Source organism: Chiloscyllium punctatum, chromosome 9, assembly GCF_047496795.1.
Source record: "Chiloscyllium punctatum isolate Juve2018m chromosome 9, sChiPun1.3, whole genome shotgun sequence".
Lineage (NCBI taxonomy): Eukaryota > Metazoa > Chordata > Chondrichthyes > Orectolobiformes > Hemiscylliidae > Chiloscyllium > Chiloscyllium punctatum.
This window is the reverse complement of record NC_092747.1, coordinates 74045323-74052198: the sequence shown is the minus strand read 5'-3', so window position 1 is coordinate 74052198 and position 6876 is coordinate 74045323. Positions and strand designations below refer to the sequence as shown.

The 6876-nt window shown below is 41.2% G+C and overlaps 1 protein-coding gene across 1 annotated transcript in view; it reads left to right on the top strand.

Moving 5' to 3' along the window:
- The first annotated feature begins 2838 nt into the window (after positions 1 to 2838).
- Positions 2839 to 6876, top strand: part of LOC140481012 (high affinity choline transporter 1-like) — a 56363-nt gene continuing 52325 nt past the window's right edge. Inside the window, exon 1 of the mRNA XM_072576621.1 lies at positions 2839 to 2882. The gene's annotated coding sequence lies outside the window, so the exon portion shown is untranslated. The remainder of the gene's footprint in view (positions 2883 to 6876) is intronic.

The window sequence follows — 6876 nt, the reverse complement described above, 5'->3', positions numbered from 1 at the left end:
TTACCCTCAGATTCTTCAGTAACTCAAGATGGCCTTTAGGCTAAGATCAATTGTAAACTCTGAGATGAAAGGATTTTGAGATCATTGCTGGATTATATTGAATGTTGGAGAATCGTTGCTATTGGCAGATCTTTATTCAGTATCTGAACATTATGGCACAGACAGAAAACACAGTGGACTAATACTTTCAACATATTGTCTACCTAACACCAATTGTTACAGTTAACCTGAAAATGCAACTTTTTAAAATAAGTTTTGTGATTTACATATGAAGGAAGTGAAACTATCATGGTATTCAAACAGATGAAAGACTCCGCAAACAATCAAGGTATTTATCAATGTATAATTTCAGTTACATCACACTGTAAACTTTTGCTATAAATTCTGTGTCTTACAATTGTATCCTCCACAAACACCTGATGAAGGAGTGCTCCGAAAGCTAGTGTGCTTCCTGTTGGACTATAACCTGGTGTTGTGTGATTTTTAACTTTGTACAGCCCAGTCCAACACCAGCATCTCCAAATCATAATCTAATCTAGTCCCACCTGCCAGCACTCGACCAATATCCCTCCAAACCCTTCCTATTCATATACCCATCCAAATGCCTTTTAAATGTTGCAATTTTACCAGCCTCCACCACTTCTTCTGGAAGCTTACACATACCACCCTCTGTGTGAAAAGGTTGCTCCTTAGGTCTCTTTTATGTCTTTCCCCTTTCACCTTAAACCTATGCCCTCTAGTTCTGGACTCCCCTATCCCAGGGAAAGGACTTTGTCTATTTATCCTATCCATGCCCCTCATAATTTTGTAAATCTCTATAAGGTCACCCCTCAGCCTCCAACGCTCAAGGGAAAACAGCCCCAGCCTGTTCAGTGTCTCCCTATAGCTCAAATCCTCCAACCCTGGCAACATCCTTGTAAATCTCTTTTGAACCCTTTCAAGTTTCACAACATCTTTCCTATAGGAAGGAGACCAGAATTGCATGCAATATTCCAACAGTGGACTAATCAATGTCCTGTACACCCACAACTCCTGTACTCAATACTCTGACCAATAAAGGAAAGCATACCAACCGCCTTCTTCACTATCCTATCTATCTGCAACTCCACTTTCAAGGAGCTATGAACCTGCACTCCAAGGTCTCTTTGTTCAGCAACACTCCCTAAGACCTTGCTATTAAGTGTATAAGTCCTGTTAAGATCTGCTTTCCCAAAATGCAGCACCTCGCATTTATCTGAATTAAACTCCATCTGCCACTTCTCAGTCCATTGGCCCATCTGGTCCAGATCCTGTTGCAATCTGAGGTAACCCTCTTCGCTGTCCACTACACCTCCAATTTTGGTGTCATCTGCAAACTTATTAACTGTACCTCTTATGCTCACATCCAAATCATTTATGTAAATGACAAAAAGTAGAGGACCCAGCACCGATCCTTGTGGCACTCCACTGGCCACAGGCCTTCAGTCTGAAAAGCAACCCTCTACCACCACCCTCTGCCTTCTATCTTTGAGCCAGTTCTGTATCCAAATGGCTAGTTATCCCTGTATTCCATGAGATCTAATTTTGCTAATCAGTCTCCCATGGGAAACCTTGTCGAATGCCTTACTGAAGTCCATATAGATCACATCTACCGCTCTGCCCTCATCAATCCTCTTTGTTACTTCCTCAAAAAACTCAATGAAGTTTGTTAGACATGATTTCCCATGCACAAGGCCATGTTGACTATCTCTAATCAATCCTTGCCTTTCCAAATAAATGTACATCCTGTCCCTCAGGATTCTCTCCAACAACATGCCCACCACCAACATCAGGCTCACTGGTCTATAGTTCCCTGGCTTGTCCTTACCACACATCTTAAACAGTGGCACCATTCTAATCAGATGAATCAAGAGTTCCACTAAAGCCTAAGGCAGTTCTGAAATGCCAGTTTGCTTCTTTCTTCATTTAGCACATGATCATTTTTGCTTTAAGTTATCAATATCAATTGATGTGTAATCACTGCAGAAGCATTTAAAAAATGTGCCTAATCCAGCCCCAACAGTTTCTCACTGGTAGATGAGTTCATGATCACCCCAAATAATTTCAGCAACCTGATCCAAATACCTGTATTTCCTTGCATTATGGATATTGGAGCCCTCTTGTGGCTCAGTGGTAGTGTCTCTGCCCTGGACCAGATTCAAGTCCCACCTGCTCCAGAGGAATATAACAACATCCCTGAACAGGTTGATGAGAAAAGTAGATTTTTTTTTTAAAAACATCGCTACACATTTTGAACACCTTCCTCTAGCAAAGGTGTGTACAAATCAAAGCTTTCGTTGTTAGTCAACAACTTATTAACTGTACCTCTTATGCACACATCCAAATCATTTATGTAAATGACAAAAAGTAGAGGGCCTAGCATCAATCCTTGTGGCACTCCACTGGTCACAGGCCTTCAGTCTGAAAAGCAACCCTCTACCACCACCCTCTGTCTTCTACCTTTGAGCCAGTTCTGCCAGTTGTTGACCTTGTTAGTCAACAACACAAGCCTGTAAACCCATCATATATAGTAAAAGTGAAAACAGACTTTTGTGTGTTGCAAGCTATAGAAATAAGTCATCCATGAATAAAATGAATCATCAATATATTTTTTATTTCTCATTTTTCATGATCCTTTATCACACAGTATTATCTTCGAGCTGTAAAGTTTACAAATAATCAAAACAAGTCTTTGACTTTTCACCTGAATTGCAAATACCTTTGAACTAAACTGAGGAGATAAGATATCAATACAGAATATAAAAGTAAGCTGCCTTCTTGCTTTATAGCAGTAATTCGAAACAAAAGCAACTCTAGCATCAAAATGAATTTGGTTTATGCTTGAGAAGATATATAAAATTGAGGTATGTACTTTTGATAAACAGTAATCATTTTTGAAAATTAACATCATCTGCCTGGAATCTTTGGATGTATTTAGTTGCATTTTTTTTAACCTAAAATATTCACCTGGAGTCCAGTTACTAGTGGTGTTCCACAAGGATCTGTTTGGGACCACTGCTGTTTGTCATTTTTATAAATGACTTAGACGCAGGCATAGTAAATTGTAGATGGTAGATGGATTAGTAAATTTGCAGACGACACTAAAGTTGGTGGAGTAGTGGACAGTTTGGAAAAATGTTACAGGTTGCAGTGGGATTTGGATAAACTGCAGAATTGGGCTGAGGTGGCAAATGGAGTTCAATGCAGCTAAATGTGAGTTGATGCACTTTGGGAAGAATAACAAGATGGCAGAGTACTTGGTCAATGGAAGGATTCTTGGTAGTGTGGATGTACAGAGGGATCTTGAAGTCCATGTGCATAGATCCCTGAAAGTTGCAATCCAGGTGGATAGTGCTGTTAAGAAGGCATACAGTGTGTTAGGTTTCATTGGTAGAGGGATTGAGTTCCGGAACTGCAATGTCATGCTGCAACTATACAAAACGCTGGTGCGGCCGCACTTGGAATATTGTGTATAGTTCTGGTCACCCCATTACAAAAAGGATGAGGAAGCATTGGAAAAGGTGCAGAGGAGATTTACCAGGATGTTGCCTGGTCTGGAGGGAAGGTCTTATGAGGAAAGGCTGAGAGACTTGGGTCTTTTCTCATTGGAAAGAAGAAGACTAAGGGGGGATTTGATTGAGACATACAGAATGATCAGAGGATTAGATAGGGTAGACAGAGAAAGACTTTTCCCTAGGATGATGACGTCAACTTGTACAGAGGGCATAACTACAATTGAGAGGTGATAGATTAAAGACAGATGTCAGAGGCAAGTTCTTTACACAGAGAGTGGTAAGGATGCGGAATGCCCTACCTGCTTATGTAATCAACTCAGCCACATTAAGGAGATTTAAACAATTCTTAGATAAGCTCATGGATGATTTTGGGATAATGTAGGGGGACTAGCTGAGAAAAGTCCACAGGTTGGTGCAACATCGAGGGCCGAAGAGCCTGTTCTGCGCTGTATTGTTCTATGTTCTATGTTCTATTTTCTATGTTCTAATCTGACTTTCTGCTACTTCACTCTTCAAGCAAGAGTGTAACCTATGTTGCAAAAACCACACCAAGCTTCTTAAGCTCTCCCCAGTAAGATCTGTGATTTGATTTCCAATAAACTATAAAGTATATTGAAGAATATTTGTTTGAATCCAGTTTCAACGTTAATCAGCTCCATAAATACTGTTTGTGGGAGCCTCAGTGACAGCTTGGTGTGTGCTTATAAAAACTTAAACAAGCAGCAGTGGGGTCCGAATAAAAAAAGGAAATGCTGAAAATATTCAGCAGGTCAGGCAGCACTTGTGATAAAGGAACAGTTACATCACAATTTTACTGAGGTTACAGGAACAGAGAGATCCAAAGTTCACATACACAAATCCATAAAAGTGGCAGGATGAGTTGATAAGTTTGTTGAAAAGCATACAGAATCCTAGACTTTATTAAATAGAAACAAATAGTACAAAGCAAAGACATTATGTTAATAATTTCAAAGGCACTAAGTAGGCTTCAGTTGAAAAAAAATGAGCTAAATTGTAACCTGGAAGTGCACGTGGGTTTTGGTGTGTTTCGGAGCTTAGGTCAGGACAAATGTGTGGCGAGGAGGATGGGTCCAGTCCGCCAGTTTCTGTCTTCAGCAGAATGTCAGGAAAGGTAGATCAAAAATTAACGTATGGCATCAATGAATGTGACCAATATTGACAGAGATTTTTATCTTTGGGCCAAGAGCAAGGGTTCCTGAAGCTTCTTGAAAGTGGTTAGTGGAAGAAATGAGAAAACATAACAGCTATTGAAAGGGATCGAACCAATCTCAGAGAAAGAAATGCCAATAAAATACTCAGCAGTACCAGTTTCTTACCTGCTAATGGGAAAATAGATTACAATGTTTCACAATTCTAGGAGGTTCTTTTCAGACACTTGAAGATTATTATTTAAGTTCATTCATTGTTGCGTGCGGCACCTGGTGAGGGCAGTATTTCTTTTTGATCACCAATTGCCCTTGAACTGTGCTGGTGAGCTGCCTTCTTAAATCATTGCATTTCATGCGATGTAGATCCATTAAGAGTACTATTCAGAAAGCAATTCCAGGATATTGACCCAGTGATGATGAAGAAACAATGATATTGTTCCAAATCAGCATTGATTTTGTTTGGAAAGGGTATCTGTAAGTGGTTGTGTTTCCATGTGCCTGCTATCCTTGGTAGAGATTGTCAGTTGGAACATGTTGTCAAATAAGTCTCAGTAAGTTGCTGCTGTGCAATTTATAGATGATAAATACTGTAGTCACAGTGTGCTGCTGATGATTCACTATTGAATGAAGTATGCATCAACTGTGCAACTTTCCCCTTGATGAGAATCTTGAGTGCTGTTGGAGCTGTATTCATTTGGACAAGTGGTCAATATTCCATCAGATACCTGGTTTGTACTTTATGGGCTTTGGGGAGTCAAGATGTGAATACTGGCTGCAGAATTCCCAGCATGTTACCTGTTGTTGCATCTCCAGCATGTATGCAATTGGTTCAATCACATTTCAACTTCTTTGAAAGTTACTTGCTGCAATCTGAAGATTTCTTGTTTCTCCTGAGAGTGGGGGCCACACTGCCTTTCATTGGATAAGGACCAAGATAACCAACAAGAGCACCTGTAGCCAGCTGCTGCTCACTGAACTGTTTATGCAACAGTGCATCAAAATCCCCAGTGAGCTGCAATGATGGTCTTATACATCAGTCTATCATCACTGATCTCTTCACACCTTGAAGGGAGAACTGCTGGACAACAAGAGATTTCTGTTGCAAACGTGATTCATAACGCCTGTCAGAAACCTTGGGTGACATGTTCTGCCTTTTTCTAGGAACTAATAGAGGAAGGAGGGCATCTAGTTATGTAGGAGGGTGATGGGTGAGCTCCATCGCTTGTATACCTCTGTTACGATTAAGTTTGAATAGGAGTGTTGTAATTGGTCTTCCTGCCCCACTATCAATAAAAACCCAAGTATGGATGAGTAATGGTCACTTTAAGGTTTCGTACGATCCCTACTGGTGTCGATCCAGCTGCAGTTGGGCTTGTCACTCTGTGGTATTCACCATGAGGAAAACTGTGCATACTGTCGTTTTTGTGGGAGTTGGGTGGGTTGGGATGGTTTCCACATTCAAAAGGCACTCTATATCTGACAAAGAGACATAATATCAAGGGGCGGCACGGTGGCTCAGTGGTTAGCACTGCAGCCTCACAGCTCCAGGGATCCAGGTTCGATTCCAGCCTCGGCCGACTGTCTGTGTGGAGTTTGCACATTCTCCCTGTGTCTGCGCCTCCGGGTGCTCCAGTTTCCTCCCACAGATCAAAGATGTGCAGGTCAGGTAGATTGGCCATGCTAAATTACCCATAGTGTTAGGTGCATTAGTCAGAGGGAAATGGGTCTGGGTGGGTTACTCTTCAGAAGGTCAGTGTGGACTTGTTGTGCCGAAGGGCCTGTTTCCATACTGTACGGAATCTAATCTAAAAAAAAGTCCACCTCCCTGCCTTGTACCCTATGACCCTGTGATCTCAACCTTTCCAAATTACTAACTGTGGTTCAGGCTGTTCCCTGATCCTGAGTCTCCAGTGGGTGTCTTTCTTATTGCTTTTCCAGGCTGAGGTCCTGATTCTGTGGAAAAGCCCTCTGCTGACTTCTGCACTGTCTGAATGTCTCAAGGTTCAATGAGTTCTCGCTGGCTTTTCAGTTGACATGTAAGACCCCAATTGCCTTCATAAGATTCCATCCCAGCTATTGAACATCAAAAGCACAATGAATGCACATCACTCCCAGAAATGAACAAGTCATCGGCATATCATCATCAAAATGCTTAGTCACCCTTCAGTATGCAG